This window comes from Haemaphysalis longicornis, unplaced genomic scaffold (genome assembly GCF_048455015.1).
Source record: "Haemaphysalis longicornis isolate Haplotype H1 unplaced genomic scaffold, Haemaphysalis longicornis Haplotype H1 scaffold_1, whole genome shotgun sequence".
NCBI lineage: Eukaryota > Metazoa > Arthropoda > Arachnida > Ixodida > Ixodidae > Haemaphysalis > Haemaphysalis longicornis.
The window spans coordinates 411,509,151-411,526,598 of record NW_027526203.1 but is presented as its reverse complement, the minus strand read 5'-3'; the positions used below and the strand labels follow the sequence as shown (position 1 = coordinate 411,526,598).

The 17,448-nt window shown below is 46.8% G+C and overlaps 1 pseudogene across 1 annotated transcript in view; it reads left to right on the top strand.

The window, feature by feature from the left end:
- Positions 1-17,448, top strand: part of LOC144161479 (protein kinase C-like 3) — a 91,077-nt pseudogene that overhangs the window by 21,777 nt on the left and 51,852 nt on the right. The window contains exons 3-5 of the transcript XR_013320478.1: positions 1,884-2,141; positions 2,413-2,610; positions 2,713-2,810. The product of XR_013320478.1 is annotated as a protein kinase C-like 3 (transcript). The remainder of the gene's footprint in view (positions 1-1,883; positions 2,142-2,412; positions 2,611-2,712; positions 2,811-17,448) is intronic.

Sequence of the window (17,448 nt, the reverse complement as noted above, 5' to 3'; positions counted from 1 at the left end):
CAAGCACCCGTGAATTTTTCGATAAAGGAACACTGCAAATATCACTCATGTATTTATTTTCGGCCGTATATTTGCGTAATGTTTTGTTCTTGTTCAACAATCCTGACAAGTATGAACATTAACACCGGACTTAGACGTTTAGATTTGGCTGCGGGTATATAAGACTATTGCGCAGTTTGTGGTTCCCTTTGGCCGGGTGGCTGAATCGAGTCACAGACAGACAGACAGAGCAAAATTTCTGCGTTTAAGTAGCCCAAGAAAGACTGTCGTCTTTAAAACTGCTTTGTGTGCCGATATCAATAGAACGCACGCCGACGGATCCCTGCCTTTCCCTACCGCTGGCCGGCGCCAATAAAAGTTAAACAGCAACCTGCTGCGCGTCTGAGTCCCGCTTAGCGAAGCCATGAAGGAGCACCGGTGGCAGCCGCTAGATAAACACAAAACGAAAACCTGCATACAAACCCAATTCGCGCGTGCATAACTCACGGTGCCCTTCGGACCACCGAGACCGGCACGGCGTGTTTCAGCACTTTGGTCTGATTCGTTGACCATGGATGCCCGACGCGTAAACGTCTCCTGTAGCACCCAATAATAAACATCAGTTCGCACTTGCATTTGTTTTGCTTCCTTATCTGACTTTCACGCACCAAAGCACATTTGGCCTATGAGGTGCGCCGTAGTACACGGCTACAGATTAGTTTAGGCCGCCTTGGGATCGTGAGACGAAACCACGACGCGGAAGCTTTATTCGTGGTTTACAGCGCAAACAGGAGCGGAAAAACACTCAGCACAGAAAAATATACAGCGCGAAGTGTTTGGGTTGTGTCTCGCAATAGGCCACCATCTCAGGGGAACCCCATGTCGGTATAGCGGGCGTCGCTAGCCGCGAGATTTGAGCTGATTTTCTGTCCAGTATTAGTATGCAACCTCCAAGGTTCATGTCCAGCTTTTCATAATCGCATGGCTTCCATGATCAATTGCTCAAAAGTTCTCGATTGTTAAGTGAAGTACTCTGAAGACAGAACAGAATACAAAGCATTGCTTAAAGTTGATCAATATCACGTTTAAAGTTGTACCACGATCCTTACAGTTGAAAGCCATCAGGCGGAACTCCACGGGCATGACCGTTTGATTATTAATTATACAAAAACGGTCAAAGTTTCTATAAAGTTAATTTGCTAGCGTAAGAATCAAAATAAAACATTGCTGCATACCATAGGCAAAGTGAGAAATGCAAACTTCGGAGGGTTCGGAGGAGTATGCATTCACACAACGATTGCTGTGGGTACACGTACAAAATCAGGTAGACCATCGTCCGAATGCTCGCAGTGCTCTACGTCTATAGGAATGTTCTCCACAGAGTAAGAACGAAACAGGGTTGGAGACGGAGACCGAGGACCAACCACACGTAAAAAAAAAGCCTACAAGTGCTGCTGTGTGCCGGGGAGAGCAGGGCGCTTGGGCCGACCAATCATCGAGGCAGGCGCACACAGGCCATACCTTCTCACCGTCCTCGGGAAACTGCTTATTCGGAGACATCAGTGGTGTGGAACCCGTGGTTCTCACCCTGGTCGGAAATATCAGCGCCCTTTGAAAGGCGAGCACCTGCTTCCCGCAACAGCGCCTCCAGCCACGTTGGCGTTCTCGCGTCGGGAACAGCGGCGGTGCGCGAAGCAGTCGAAAGAAGAATTCTTCGAGCAGAAGCCTCGAAGCACGGCGACGGTGAGGGAAAGAAGCGCCTTCGCGCCTGGCTCGTAGTGGCTTTAAGCGGCCAGTATACATGGCGACATTCACTTCACGGTCACTGCTTAAAAGAAACCCAAAACTTGTGCCCCTGAGCAAGAGCCCTGCTGAGGCCTAACCAGCTCTACCCTTGTGCGCAGAATTCGTTGAAATGGATGTCGACCAAAGAGCCTGGCGCGAAGGGGAAGCCGCGGCGCGACGAAGAAGAATCGTCCGCTGGCCCGTCGCACGTGCAGCTGCCGTCTCCCGCCGCTAGTCCCGCCGCGGCGCCCAAGAAACGCAAGCAGCGGGCTACCTACACGGGGCCAGAGACCGTCACCAGGAAGTCCTCGGGCGGCTCGCGCTCCGAGCTGTGCGGAATCCTCTCGGGAATTCTCGGGCGGTTTAAGCTCAAATCGGTACGGAACGCCCCGCTCCTATAAAGGGGGCGGAACGAGGGACTGGGGCTACTTTGTCTCGCTACAGAAAAAGCGCCAGGAATGTGTGTCCACTCTGAGCTCGTGAATAGTGTCCTACTCGCAGCCAGACAGCCACGAAGAGTCATTATTTCTGCTCTGTATCGCGTTGTGACACGCAGAGTCTGCTCCGTCGTCCACCATGAACTCGAACTGTTCACACAGGCGTGGACCTAGCGTTTCTTGTTGTTCTTCCTTGTCGGTTTGACAGCAGATCTCTCTCGGTGACGTGGATGACGTGACGATCTGGGTGAACCCGGAAGAGACCTGCGACTGGCGGCTTGGTGCGCTGCAGCAGCTGAATGTTCTCGGGAGGGGTAGCTTCGGCGTGGTCTACCTCGTGCGCCATACGAGCACCCGGGAGCTCGCAGCGCTTAAGTGCATCGAGAAGCACCATCGCGAACAGAACAAAGTAAGCCTTGTTCGATCACAGCTGAATTCACTCGGTTCACCCACCCGCATCTCGCCGACGACGCTGGTTCTACGCGAACTGATACCTGCTTGCTTGGTCCAGGAAGCTCGTCGCGTGGAGGCTGAGCGTTCAGCGTGGCAAGCAGTGTCCCATCACCCATTCGTGGCCACGTTGAGGGCCTATTACGAGACCACGAAAGCGTAAGTGGGAAGCCGCATCTTGATTTTAATGGTATTTCATGCCGCAGGGTCATCTACATGGCGTCGTATTGTTCCGCTTTATTCTTACCGTTATCGAACGAGGTCCGATCGCGACCTGACAGTCCGCGAGTTGTCGCAGTGAACTCTAGACACATGATTGTCAGCACGATCAATGTCAATAATTGTCTGCCGGAAATTTCACTGAAATTGAAGTTTTCTAATTATCGAAAGTACTAATAACAGCATTTTTGGAATAAGGAATCAGTCACTTTCAGGCAGCATTTGTATCTACATATGTTGTTTTGACGCAACGTGCGCCTCCCTCCCTCGTGTGCTGCAGTGAGGGCAAGCGGTACGTGCGGAAGATTGTGGAGTGAGCGCGACGGAGGCGCGCGCATTTGTACTCACCCGCATCGTTACGGCTTTGAACGTCCATTTTAAACGGCCCATGGCGTTGTCGAGACACTGGGAGGGTAGAGGGGGTCATTTAACACTCGTTTTTCGGTGGTGCACCCTTTCTCCCACCCGGATATTTGTTTTTGTACAACCAGTCGGCAGGAAGTCTAAAACTGACATTGTACCAAAACTTTTTGTGCATTTATCAGAATTTGCAGCATGTTGGCACAGTAAGTCTGCGGTTTTTTTCCTTCCTGCGAGTGCAAACACAGCGCTCGTAAACCGGGCATGTAGCGGCCGGAGCCGTATTTGCACATTACACTGACCCGCACATGTAAATGCCAGTCAATTGACACGTGAATTTCGCGTTCTCTGTAGAGCATGGTTAAAACTTGGCAGGACACGCGTGTTCCACCTGGAGCGGAAGAAGGACCTGAAGCGTCCTCCCCAAGGCCAATTGTCGCTTCTTCCCACACGCCTACGCAGAATGTCGGGGTCATATTGGATCCGCTCATTGGGCGGATAGGGACCCATTTAAACGTTGTGGTGACAGAAAAAGCAGCTGAATAATAATTTTCAAACATATCCGGGCCACTGAACACGTAAGTGTCGCGTAGCCCCTACATTGCTGCGAGCTTGTGAGATGGGCTGGAAAGCGGAAGTGCTGCTTCTTCATGGGCCACAGCCATTATGAAGCTCCCTCAAATGGGGTAAAGTAATATGACTCTTTTACCTGCTGCTTTCTACAAAGCAAGTTTAACGATTTCCTTGCAGTTGTTTGGTTAAACTGATGTACAATGAAAAGTTCAACACTACTGGGTATATTTCATATACTCTTAGCAACCCTTTCCTTGCGTTTCCTGGCGTCTACACTTTCGCATTTTTGGCCGTGGCAACACGATGATGGAGAAGGCTCTTGAATGCAAAGGACGCTCAGCAAACGATTTGTATGAAAGGATACTTGAGTCCTTTGAACTTTGCAGACGACATATCCCCGTATTCTGCATACCTCCCCCACTCGAGCCTCCAGCGAAGGAGATCCTTGAAAGGGAGTTTCGCGAGGAAAAGAATTGCGGTATCCTCCACTCAGTCGTCTTGCTGACTGAGCCCGCAGAACATTTTCAAAAATTCTCCAGGAACTACAATGAACGCGTGAGCGTGGGGTTAAAAATAAATAAGTAAATCTAAAGTAATGATGAATAAACATGCCGAAAGCGCCCTGTTCAGCATATGTTACGAAACGCCGGAGCAAGTAGAAGAGTATAACAACCTCGGGCACGTTTTCTGTGCTGATCCCAACCACGAGAAAGAAATCCGGCGCAGAATAGGTATGAGCTAGGGTGCACACTGGGCAAGCACTCCCAAATATTGAAGGGTAAGCTGCTCCTATGACTCAAAATAAGACTATACAACCAATGCATCCTGCAGGTGATGACATTTGGAGCGGAAACTTGGCGCCTTACTACGCAACTGGAAAGCAAACTTAGGCCGGCTAAATGAGCCATGGAACGAATAATGTTAGGAATAACACTCAGGGACAGAAAACGAGCTTCCTGGATCAGGGAACTAACTCGGGTGGAAGTTGTCATAGTTCAAATAAAGAAAAAGAAATGGTCTTGGGCTGACCATGTAGTGCGAACAAATGGCAACTGGTGGGCAATTAGGGTAACAGAGTGGATACCGAGAGATGAGTCTAGAAGATGGGGAAGGCCAATAACTCGATGGAGGCATAAAATACGACACTTCGCGGGCAAAGAATGCGCTCGAGCGGCGCGTGACAGAAGCAGCACGAGGGAGGGGCCTTCGTCTTGCAGTGGGCTTAGTTTCACTGCGAAAACGAAGGATACTCTTGGTAGGCTCTTGATTATGATGATGATGATGATGATGAATGTTGAAATACAAGTACTGAGCATAAAAAGGCTACCCAAATCGGCCAACAGAACATTACCAGGTAATTGCGTCTGACTTTTAGAATAAAAGAAGCGATATACTTTCATCGAGCACCTTCGCGGATGTACTAAAGGTTATAATTATTTTAACTTACAGATAACAATTTTCTCAGCTTTTACTGCTTTTGTTCGATGACAAGCAATGCTTGTTTATCTAGAAATGAATAAGTAGGCCAGTTTATAAGTACAGTTGATTTCTTCTCTCTTGTTTCCCTCCGATTTTTTCGCACCGTAAAATAGCATGTCACATATTGGGCCGACAGCGCCTAACGAGTACCACATGATCGCAGGCAACTCGACCGGGTTTGTGAGCTTCCACCACGTCACCTAGAAGAAGGTGTGGCAAATACGCGTGCGGTTAGCCAGAGTGGTAATGGTAGCGGCCAACCACAAAACGTGAAAATTATCAATCAATCAATCAATCAATCAATCAATCAATCAATCAATCAATCAATCAATCAATCAATCAATCAATCAATCAACCAATCAATAAATCAATCAATCAATCAATCAATCAATCAATTCTATTTGACAACTGCAATTCATACAGGTGTCAGGTGGCAGACAATAAGCCCGCGATACGCGGCTTGACTGGTCTGCTTCTCTTACTGCTAGCACAATGCTGCATCATGTGGAGAGATAGAAAAAGAGTGATATAAAAGAGAGATGGAGAGAGAGAAAAAAAAGAGAGAGAAAAAACAAATAAAAAGGAAGTAAATGAAAGCAAAGAAAGCAAATCACCGCAAGCAGAAGCGTGACCCGGGCTGCCAACTCTCACCGGCGAGCCACGAAGGCAGACGCTAAGCCTCCGCAAACTCGTGATTCCGCATTGATGAAGGAGTATCTACAAATCATCGCCGTACTGAGGGTGTTCATCAACGCGATTCGTGGGTCTGAAACACTGACTTACGTCGACGACCTCAAGCGCTCTTCAGGTTCAGGATGTTTCGGGTCCACTACTTTCCAGCCTCGAGTAAAATGGCGCAGCTTACTCCACCTTTTTGTCACAAGTGCTCGGAGCATCCACGGTTCAGCCGGTTGCCAGAAGTCTCGAATACTGTGCGTACGATCTTCGCCAGTTTGTTCATCACTCTGTTCCTGATTTTATTACCTTTGAACCAAACTTTTTTGCTGAAATTACACGGTGCAGTTATGAAGGCTTTGGGTCATGTCTAAGAGGGAAATGCAGTAAAATAATAATATTCGTTCGCGCGAACTCGCCTAACTGTTCATTCATCATCACCGCATGGTAACAACCAATATAGATAAGTGTAAAAAACATAAGACCTGTTTCACGTTTTTCGGTACTGACGTATCCCATCAATTCATCTACCAAAAGAGACGGGAGTTATTTAAAGGACAGAACCAGGCCCTTGGATCCTTACCGGACACTCTAAGGTCATCTACACGATCTGGGAGGGCTGCGTCATCGTTTGACAGAATACGAATTTCGCATTCTTAATGATGACGTCCAAGTTCGCCACTATTCGGTGTATCCAGCTGCCTGGACCTGACCTTGATTTCGCGGCATTTTGCAAGCCGTCTTCAATGGTTTAGAGAGATTACAATTCACGGCAGCGACCATACCCAACATACATATATATCAAATAATTCGTCTATCCTTATCGTCCACCGTACATAAGCACACTGGCTGGCCGATATCCGAAGACTGGGGGAGAACGCCTGCGGATAGAGCCTTTCGGCAAGCCTAGGCGGCTGTCGGTAGTGCATCGAGGCTTCACGCATTTCAGCACAATATTTCCAAGCGTCATGGAATTTGAAATGCAAGTCTAACACCTCCAGTTGATTCATCGGCGTGAGAAATGGCAATAAAGGCGCACCAAGTCCATGGACGCCGTCCGGGTTGCAGATGTGAACAGCAGTAGACAGCGGCGTATTTTTAAGGTCCAGGCACAGTGGTGGAAATCATCTCGCAAGTCCCTGAATCCCCGGAGCAACCCTGTGCTGCATATGGAGGACACAACGTGGCCTGGAAACGTTTGTGCCGCAGCTCAACTTGTTCAAGGCACTGGCACTTCTCAAGGCCACAGGTCTCAGCAAACAATGTCCGTTACGTTTCGTGAACTTCCGTTTGGAGGGACCGTATGACTAGCGCATGAGTTTACGTGTTCCTCTTCAGTCGCTAGTTTTCAATGTGTGAGCATCACTCGTGCATTACTTGGGTCGATTGACGACAAAAGGGGCTCCCCTAAATCCTCGTGATCAGATGTTGTCATAAAAATTCCAATTGGCGGTCGGAACCGGTCCTCAGAACTCCCATTGGCTGCGTGTATCCAGAAACTTCTCATCATAATTCTGCTTTGCAGAGACTGCGGGTACGTTCCGGCCTAACTTTCCCATCGACTGCGAACGGGGGTATGCGCCGACCTGACGTCTCTGTTGGCTGTTACACGTTGTGTGGATGCAAACGGGGTATTTATGTGAAAGGGGGTATGTGGCAGCCTGACATCGCTACCATGTATTCGAAAGACCGGCGATAGCTTTAACATAATGCTTTTAGTTCTATCGTCGTCAAGCGATACTCACAGCCTGACGTGCAATGAGCTTGACGCTGCCTGGGACGTCGTTAGGCTTGGTAAACGTTAAGGTCACTAAGACTCAGGATTAATATAGACTTAACAATATACCCCCTCAGCTAGGTCTGCCAGTGGCCATGACAGCAGCCGTCAGAAGCTCAATGCCGATTCACCAATTGCCGTTCGACTTTTTCAAAACCAAATGGGAATTGGGACTTTATCAAGCAGCCTTCTCGCGGTCTCTCTCGACTACTTCAGTTACAGTGGCCGCGTTTCAGCCCCAGCGAAGAAAGTTACTTTAATAACCACTTGACCATGGCGTCAACATTCCCACCCACAATTCTCACGTACTCACTCAAGGAAATTGAGCAGTGACGACGACAGCTGTCGTCAGAAGCTCCCGGCCAATTCCCCACTACCAATTTGGCTGCGCCGTCGACCTATCCACCCACAATTCTCCCATACCTATTCAAGGTGATTTGCCATTGTCGATGGCACAGCAGCCATGAGAGGCTCATGGCCGATTCACCAATTCCCATTGGCAGCGACGTCAAGGAAGCCTACCCACACATATACTTTCACAACTCCACGAGAAGTAATGCTCGTGAGAAATGATTCTCACGCGGAGAAAGCTTACGCGTCCCTGAAACCTTCATCAGCCCCTCCCCGGATTGAGGCTGCAGCTTAGTTAAAATAAGTCCGAAAGCCTTCACCTTGTTTTTGAAGAGATGGCGGGTGCAATGCCGGAAGCACTATAGACAGCAGTTTTCGGTTGGAGACGGAATGATGTCTTCTGTAGAGCAAGGCAGTGAGGCTTTATCGCGTTCCTCCCCTACGTGAAAAGCGTTACGACGATGCGGAACACGACCTCGCCCTTCACGAGGGTGAGCGGCGTGCCATCCCGCTCATTGCTTACGTGATGAGCAGAATGATAGCAGAATCATGTTTATTGCGTATAATACACACTAAACTTTTTTACACCCTTTTTGGCCGAAAAGGGTGTAAAAACCTTGTCCCATGGCTAACACCTTTAAAAGGTGTTTTCGCAAAAAAAGGGTGTACGGACGAAAAAAGGGTGTAAGAACAAAAAAAAGGTGTTGAGGATGCTCAACACCTTTAAAGGGTGGTGAGGACGCTCAACACCCTTAAAGGGTGGTGAGGACGCTCAACACCCTAAATAAAGGGTGTTGAGCATCCTCACACCGTTATTTAAAGGTGATGGCATGCGCAGTACCATGGTGTTGCGCATGTCATCACCATAGCCTTGGAGGCTTGCGACCTATCACCAAGGTGTCCTAATGCAATTCATGGCGACAGGTGTATGTCTGGAGGCTCTGTAAGTAAATGAAATGCAACAATTTATGACTAATGCCACAATTTTAAGTTATATATACAGTGATCCCTCGTGGCATCAAACTCGGATATCTTGAAATATCGGTTAACTTGACATGACACACACAAAAAAAAAACGTAGTAGTCTGAACCAAAAAAGAAGAAATAATAGAACTTCACAATTTCATGCACGTGACGATCACAACATTGGTGCACTAGAGGGACCACTGAAAACCGTTATCAGTGTGCTCACTACACATTAGCATTCAAGTGATACAACTAGACAGAACTGGACCCCCACTACAATTGCAATTCATGTTTTCTGGTGGTAGCTTCCAAAAACAATATCCCATGTGATGTGCACCCGTAGAGAACTTGTATTGGTATTTCTCGTCACAACTTTTTTAAAAGGCAGACAATCACATTTATAAGTTCTATTGACCATAAATTGCAAAATTTCTTTTGTGTCAAAAATCTTGAGACTCAAGCCGAATGAAACCACGTTTCCCGAACAAACTTTTACAATCGACAGTAAATGTTGCAACACAAAAAAAGAAACAAGAATGTTTGCAAAATTCTGTGCATGAATCCTGAGACTAAAACTAATTCACAACCATAAACTATGATTGAGGTGTCTATTAATAAACATTTTGGCAACTTCCCTTAAAACTTTACAGCCAAGCACATACCAAATATTAAGATACAAGCAATTATGAACTTCCTTCCCTCCGAATGCAATGAGGTGGACACAGCAGTCTGAACTATAAAGAACATTTATCTTTGACCCATCCTATAGCCGGTATTCATTGAAAAGTTTAGCTGTCAATTTCTTCGGTTGGCAACACTGAAATAGCCACGAACATGGCTGATCGCGCGGCTCGTGCCACTGCGGCCGCACGCCGAAGAAAAATATAACACCGACGTGCGTCGCCTGCTCCGTTTCAACCGATTCTCAACAGTGGTGTCATCAAAGTTGTTATTAAAAGCACTCGCGTTGGAGTCAAGGCATTACTTTGCGTTCGGCGGGCTAGAGCTTGGAATGTCCAAACCATATCATGCGCTTAGCACGGACAAGTACCGCCAGAATCCAAGCACACCCTTTAGGGTGCTTGGATTCTTTCGCCGCAGGAGCACCCTTTTCTGCCCAAAATATCATAGGTAGGAGCTTTTCCTGCAAAAGCACCCACCTAAAGGGGTACACAAAGGGTGCATCATCCTCGGTTCACAAATGGCGCTGCAGGTGTGCAGCCACATATGGCACAGTATGACACACAATTACGGTATGAAACATTCGTGCTTTCCAAGCTCCGTTCTATGAGACATTCCATTAAAGCTCAATGTCAGCTGATAATTTACTTGAACTTTTTGACCCACCGATTTTTGAAACATCCATTTATAAAGTATAATATTACAGCCAAATCGCAGTACAGAAGTTGTATCATTAGAGGATGTTGATTATTTGAAACGGTGTTAAAAATGCAATTTTATGTTCATTTTGCTAAACTGCAGCGCACATCCTTCGAGCTTCACTGCACAGCATAAACGTGTTATGCAGTGAAAGCAAGTAGGCGTGCAACAGATCAACTGCACAAAAGTTCTTCGAACCTTAAAACCCTTGGCTTCTCAGCATTTCATCAAACTTCCTATCACGGTAGCTACTCGCAATGTTTAGTGCCTTATTCTTGAGCTCAGCAGAAAAGCTCAATATTAAGGCAGACCAAATACAATATTTATACTTCCCTACGTACTGTGGCTTTATTCTACCCATAAAAGTTGGGTCGCCACTGCCACTTATTTTATTTTACATTATTCTTTTTGCTTCATGAAAAATGACCCCACATAGCAATACCAAGAACTGTAAACATCACAGAACAATGCATATGAGTTCCCTGGTTGAAATGTGATGACATTGTTGTTATAGCAGTATTTTATCATGAGTCTAGCTTGTGCATGGTGCCTTGCATTATGTCCCTGCTGGTGGATGTGGGGTCATTTTTCGATGTTGCAAATGAAAAGCCAACAGCCAGTGCCCATTAGTTTCGTCTAGTATTACGAGGTGCGTCATGGGAACCATCAAACCCGTCTATAGCCCTTTTTAGAGTTGACTAGAAATAAAATCACCAACATTATCGATAAAACGTTTAGCATCTTTTTTATTAGCAGCTTTAGTGTTGCTACTTTCCATATTTAGGTTTTTTCTGCTTTTCTTAATGACATTTTTGTTTCGCTGAGGAGGTGCATAACCAATGAAAGCTTTTCTGTAAACCTTTGGTAGCTATGCAATTGTTAGAAAATATTTTACTAAATAAGGCAGCTTAAACTTAGAATACTTGCATTTAGAAACATTAAAATCAATTTAAATTGATCATACATTTCTGGCTGTTTTTACACAAAGCTGCACATGGGATATTAAGTGCACCGCGAGGAGGGCTCTGGATTAGCTTTGGCAACTTTGGGATATTTATTGTGGACTTAAATCTCCACACATGGGCATTTTCAGTTTCTGCCTCCACCAGGAAAATGGCCACCAATTTAGAGAGCTATTCTTACTAGTATTTGATGTACATTTTAGAATAATCTCAAGTATTATAGCCACAAAATTATTCTCTACAACAGCACCCAGCGGGTGCTGTTATAGAGAGATTGTGCACTACACCAGACAATGTACTACACTGTCGAGAGCTTTGACATCTACAAAGCAAGCTAATACTGGTAAAATGTTTCATACCATAATTACTGCGTGTTCAAAGCTCACGTGTGAAGTACAGATACTGGTGCTTCAGCAAGAACCGAGGATGAGCACCCTTCCTGGTTCTGAAAAAAAATAAACATGGAAAAATGCTTTAAGCAGGATTAAGAAACAGGGTTTAAAGAAAGTGAGCAAGCAGTTCTTTCAAAATATGCAAAGCAATGCAAACAAATATTTATTTCAACTTCATGTCTACAAAAGACAATCTCATTAAGGCTGGTAATGGGGTCTTGGGTAAAAAAAGAGCAGAGAGCACTTATATAAATGCTACAGGGAACCTTCAAGCCAAAAATTGCTTGAGCACTTAAACTAATCACTGTTCAACAAATTCATGAAAATTGAATGGATGAAAAACCAGCGGTAAACACAGGACACAGTTAAAAGAGAACAACGGGACAAGCTTATCCTGTCATTCTCTTCCGTACCCTGTGTTTTCCGCTGGTTTTTTCATCCATTCAAACATGTACCAACTAGCACAGTCCGATGCCATGGTATCATAAAAAGACGAATTGTCACTCCTTACAGACAGTTGAAAAAAAAGAAAGTATAAAGCAGGTGACAAAATTAAAATGACAGCAGATTGGTTAACTTTTAATTTTAAGTGATAATATAAAAAATAATGGCATGAATGAAAGTGAGCAGCAACCACAGGACCATGATGCTAGGCCGACATTCCACTTTGAAGCAAAATATCCGCTTTCAACGCTACATAGGCGAAACACGCAATGAGGCAACCCTTTAGGCCCACAAAAACAATATAATCTTTAAAAAAGCTACAATTTAGTTGAGAAAAACTGACCACAACAAATTGGAATTGACAACTAGATACAGTTGTCACACCCAAGCAAGCCGGCGAAAGATGAACAGATATCTAGCTGTCCTACCCCCTATTTGTGCCCTAGCCTCTGATTCGCTGCAGCAAACAAAAAAATTGTTTATATGTAGAACTATTGCTCTTGGTCAAACATAGACAGTTCTAATGAAGGAGCCAAGTAGGTTCCGAAACGTTGGGAACGCTTCGGATAAAGTCCTTGGTTAGAGTATTATATTCGTTTCCATCAAACACACAAAAAAAATGCATGGTAAAGCGCTAACATTAACTTTGTCTACTGCGGTTCCTTCATGGTGACATCACTACAGGAACCAAAAATACAATACAGTGCATTAAAGGGGCCATTCGGACAACATAGAAGTTCGCTTCGTTCGAAATATTTCCTGTTTTATAGTGCCCCACCGCTTCATTCACTGAGAAATTAATTTAGGTTAAAAGTCTGATTCTCCCACCATATCGTGTGTTTTTGGGATGTCAGCAATGAAGCCATAAGTGCATGTAATCAAACAAACTACTGCGTCACTCGGGTCTGCAGCCTTGCTAGCCATCAGTCCTCCCAGGTGGAGCTACCATACTCATCCACAAACCGTTGTTCGCCATTGCTTTGTTTTTGACCGCATCTGCACCTGGCTTGTTTTCGTTACTGTAGAAAGTAATGGTTTTGTGAAACATGAGGTATCCTCGACAAACAGGGTCACGTAAGACAACATCGCCTATGCCAATCGGCCAGGGCCGTGCAAGCCAACTCCAAAGCGGCGGAGTGCTGTGCAGCTAAAACAAGCATAGTGCACGCCGTACCAACAGCAGTGCGCATCGGTACTTGTATGTGTACGCGTATTTTCGTAACTTTCATTGTTTACTGCCCCATTTTTACTGCTGTAAAATGAATATGCATTACATTTAAGCGCAAATAGCTCGTTCGGCATGCTTATAAGGCCTGCCCAATTTGCGTTTGCTTTTGCCGGCCTCAGCCAATCGCACAGCTGGGGACATATGACATCATAGGTACTGCTGTGGGAAATGAGCTAGTGGGTCGCATGGCCATTCCCTTTTTCCTAATTCTATAGCTTATTCGAGGGAAGTGCGCGTTAAAAATGGTGTCAGTATGATTCTAACGAGGCAATCTGTCGAATGAACCGAACTTGTGGGTTGTCTGCATGGCCGCTCTAAGCAAAGGCAAGGCAGCCAATTTTTCTGTTTAGACTGCCTTCATGCACACAGTAGTGCTCTATTACTGCCAGAAACTCATTACGGGACTCCTGACATATTTACAGTTGCAATAAAAATCAGAAATAGAACGAATAATCATTGGACACTCCACAATGTCCAAAAACAAAGGAATAATGTGCGAGTGAGCTACCTAAAACACTGCGACAGACGATCATATACATCAAGGCAACTAATAAAAACCATGGCTAGTGCATAGCCACTATGCAGCTCATTTGTTAAGAGCTTATGTGCGTCCCCACAAGTTGGCTGTGTAAACCCACTGACACCTAACAGAGTCCAAGGTTCGACGAAAACACGTCAGGGGAGGGTGATTCATTGATGAAATACAAGCAGGCACTCACCTGGTCAAAAACAAATAAATAAAGATGCCTTGGGGCCCCTACTGGCCCCTTGTTCACAATGAAGAGGGGGTGAAAGGTCGCGACTATCTATAGGTTCGGTGGCGCAGATTGCGCATGTATATCTCGGGGAGATTACCCCGCTACCGGTTAATCGTGTTTTTAGTTGGTTGAATATGCTCTGATTCTAAAAGTAGTTGTGTCGACAGGCGCTTCTCTGATGCGATTATGCTTGCGGAATCCTAATCGATGGGGTGGTCAGTAGCCAGGTGATGATCCGCCAAGGCAATTCAACTTGCATTGCCTTTTTTGACATCGTTCTGGTGCTATTGAATTCTTTTAAAAATTTCCAGTTTCACCTATGTAGGATTAGGAACGAAAAAGAGACACCGACCAGTCCAAACAAAACGTACTGACGTTTGGGCTTCCAGCACGGAAGCCTTGTTCACAATAAATGCATCACCAGAAGTGGGTCGTTTAAGTGGGCTTAAATAATCGCTGCAAAGAGAGTGCGTAGATCGGGTTTAGATTTCCGTCGTTACGTTTGACTGTGTTAGATGTGGTCTGAATGATTAGTGATTCCAGATGTAGCCGTGATGCTGTCACTTTTTCTGTAGCGACGATTCTTGCATTGTCCCAATCAATCTTGTGGTCATTCACGACGGCGTGTTCGGCTAAAGCATTGTTGCGGACGCTTTTATTCTTTACGTCACGTGCGTACTGCTGCAGACGATTCTTATAATTTCCTGATTCCCCGATATACACGCCACTGCAGTCTGCACAAGGTATCTCGTATACCACACCGGAGAAGCGCTCCTCGGGCAAGCGGTCCTCGACTCTCACGAGCTCATGGCGCATCTTTTTGGCTGGAACGTGGGCCACCTGCACGTCATATTCCCGTAGGATACGTGCCAAACATTCACTTGTTCCTGGAAGGTAGGGCACAGGAGCTCGCTTCATCGGGGCAGGAGGCACGTCCAGTTGTCCCCGTCGGGTCAGTTGGCGTTCCGTTGCGTTTTTAAAGTGCCTAGGGTAACCGCAGCTAGCCAGGTCGTCCCGTACTTTTGCCGTGTCCACCGCCGCATCCTCGGGCTTCGAGCACAATCTTTTCGCACGCTGCAGTAGCGTGCTAACAACAGCTGTCTTGCGGGAAGCGGGGTGCACGGAGTTGAAGTTCAGGTAGCGGCCTGTGTGCGTTTCCTTGCGGTACACGCTGAAACGTAGCCTCTGGCCCTGCCGAGACACGAGGACGTCCAGGAAGGGAAGTTTGCCAACGGCCCCCTCTTCTGACGTGAACTGACTCCAGCAAGCTTTCGCCGCGTCTTTCTGAACGACGCCAAAACAATCGTCGACATAACGCAAGAACACTTTTGGTTGAGGGGCAAAGGGGGGCTAGCGCGCGTGCTTCCAGCGCTTCCAGCGCTTCCATAGTCAGGTTCGCCGCCGTGACCGAAATAGCGGCACCCATTGGAGTCTCCTGCCTTTGCTTGTAAAAATGGCTTATAAAGACGAAGTACGTATTGTTGAGGCAAAAATCTACAAGCCTGCGTAGTTCTGGCACATCCATCGGTGATCTCTTGGGCAACGTCTGATCAGCCTCGAGAGCAGCGGTGCATAGGTTGACAGCCAGGTCAATCGTAATGCTCGTGAAAAGGGACTTCACGTCGAAGGACACCATCAAGTCGTCTTTCTCGATCACGGTGTTGCGAGTCTTCTCGACAAAATCGAAAGAATTACGAATGTGAGTGGTCCCTTTACCGACGAGCGGAGCCAGAACTTGGTGCAGGAACTTCGACAGGTGGCCCTGCACCAAGTTCTGGCTCCGCTCGTCGGTAAAGGGACCACTCACATTCGTAATTCTTTCGATTTTGTCGAGAAGACTCGCAACACCGTGATCGAGAAAGACGACTTGATGGTGTCCTTCGACGTGAAGTCCCTTTTCACGAGCATTCCGATTGACCTGGCTGTCAACCTATGCACCGCTGCTCTCGAGGCTGATCAGACGTTGCCCAAGAGATCACCGATGGATGAGCCAGAACAACGCAGGCTTCTAGATTTTTGCCTGAACAATACGTACTTCGTCTTTATAGGCCATTTTTACAAGCAAAGGCAGGAAACTCCAATGGGTGCCGCTATTTCGGTCACGGTGGCAAACCTGACCATGGAAGCGCTGGAAGCACGCGCGCTAGCCTCCTTTGCCCCTCAACCAAAAGTGTTCTTGCGTTATGTCGACGATTGTTTCGGCATCGTTCAGAAAGACGCGGCGAACAGCTTGCTGGCCCACCTCAACAGTATGGAACGTGCCATTCAGTTCACGTCAGAAGAGGGGGCCGATGGCAAACTTCCCTTCCTGGACGTCCTCGAGTCTCGGCAGGGCCAGAGGCTACGTTTCAGCGTGTACCGCAAGGAAACGCACACAGACCGCTACCTGAACTTCAACTCCGTGCACCCCGCTTCCCGCAAGACGGCTGTTGTTAGCACGCTACTGCAGCGTGCGAAAAGATTGTGCTCGAAGCCCGAGGATGCGGCGGTGGACACGGCAAAGGTACGGGACGACCTGGCTAGCTGCGGTTACCCGAGGCACTTTATAAACGCAACAGAACGCCAACTGACCCGACGGGGACAACTGGACGTGCCTCCTGCCCCGATGAAGCGAGCTCCTGTGCATTACCTTCCAGGAACAAGTGAATGTTTGGCACGTATCCTACGGGAATATGACGTGCAGGTGGCCCACATTCCAGACCAAAAGATGCGCCATGAGCTCGTGAGAGTCGAGGACCGCTTGCCCAAGGAGCGCTTCTCCGGTGTGGTATACGAGATACCTTGTGCAGACTGCAGTGGCGTGTATATTGGGGAATCAGGAAATTATAAGAATCATCTGCAGCAGCACGCACGTGAAGTAAAGAATAAAAGCGTCCGCAACAATGCTTTAGCCAAACACGCCGTCGTGAATGACCACAAGATTGATTGGGACAATGCAAGAATCGTCGCTACAGAAAAAGTGACAGCATCACGGCTACATCTGGAATCACTAATCATTCAGACCACATCTAACACAGTCAAACGTAACGAGGGAAATCTAAACCCGATCTACGCACTCTCTTTGCAGCGATTATTTAAGCCCACTTAAACGACCCACTTCTGGTGATGCATTTATTGTGAACAAGGCTTCGGTGCTGGAAGCCCAAACGTCAGTACGTTTTGTTTGGACTGGTCGGCGTCTCTTTTTCGTTCCTAATGTACCCTCCCGGCCAGACGGGATTCCATCATACTCT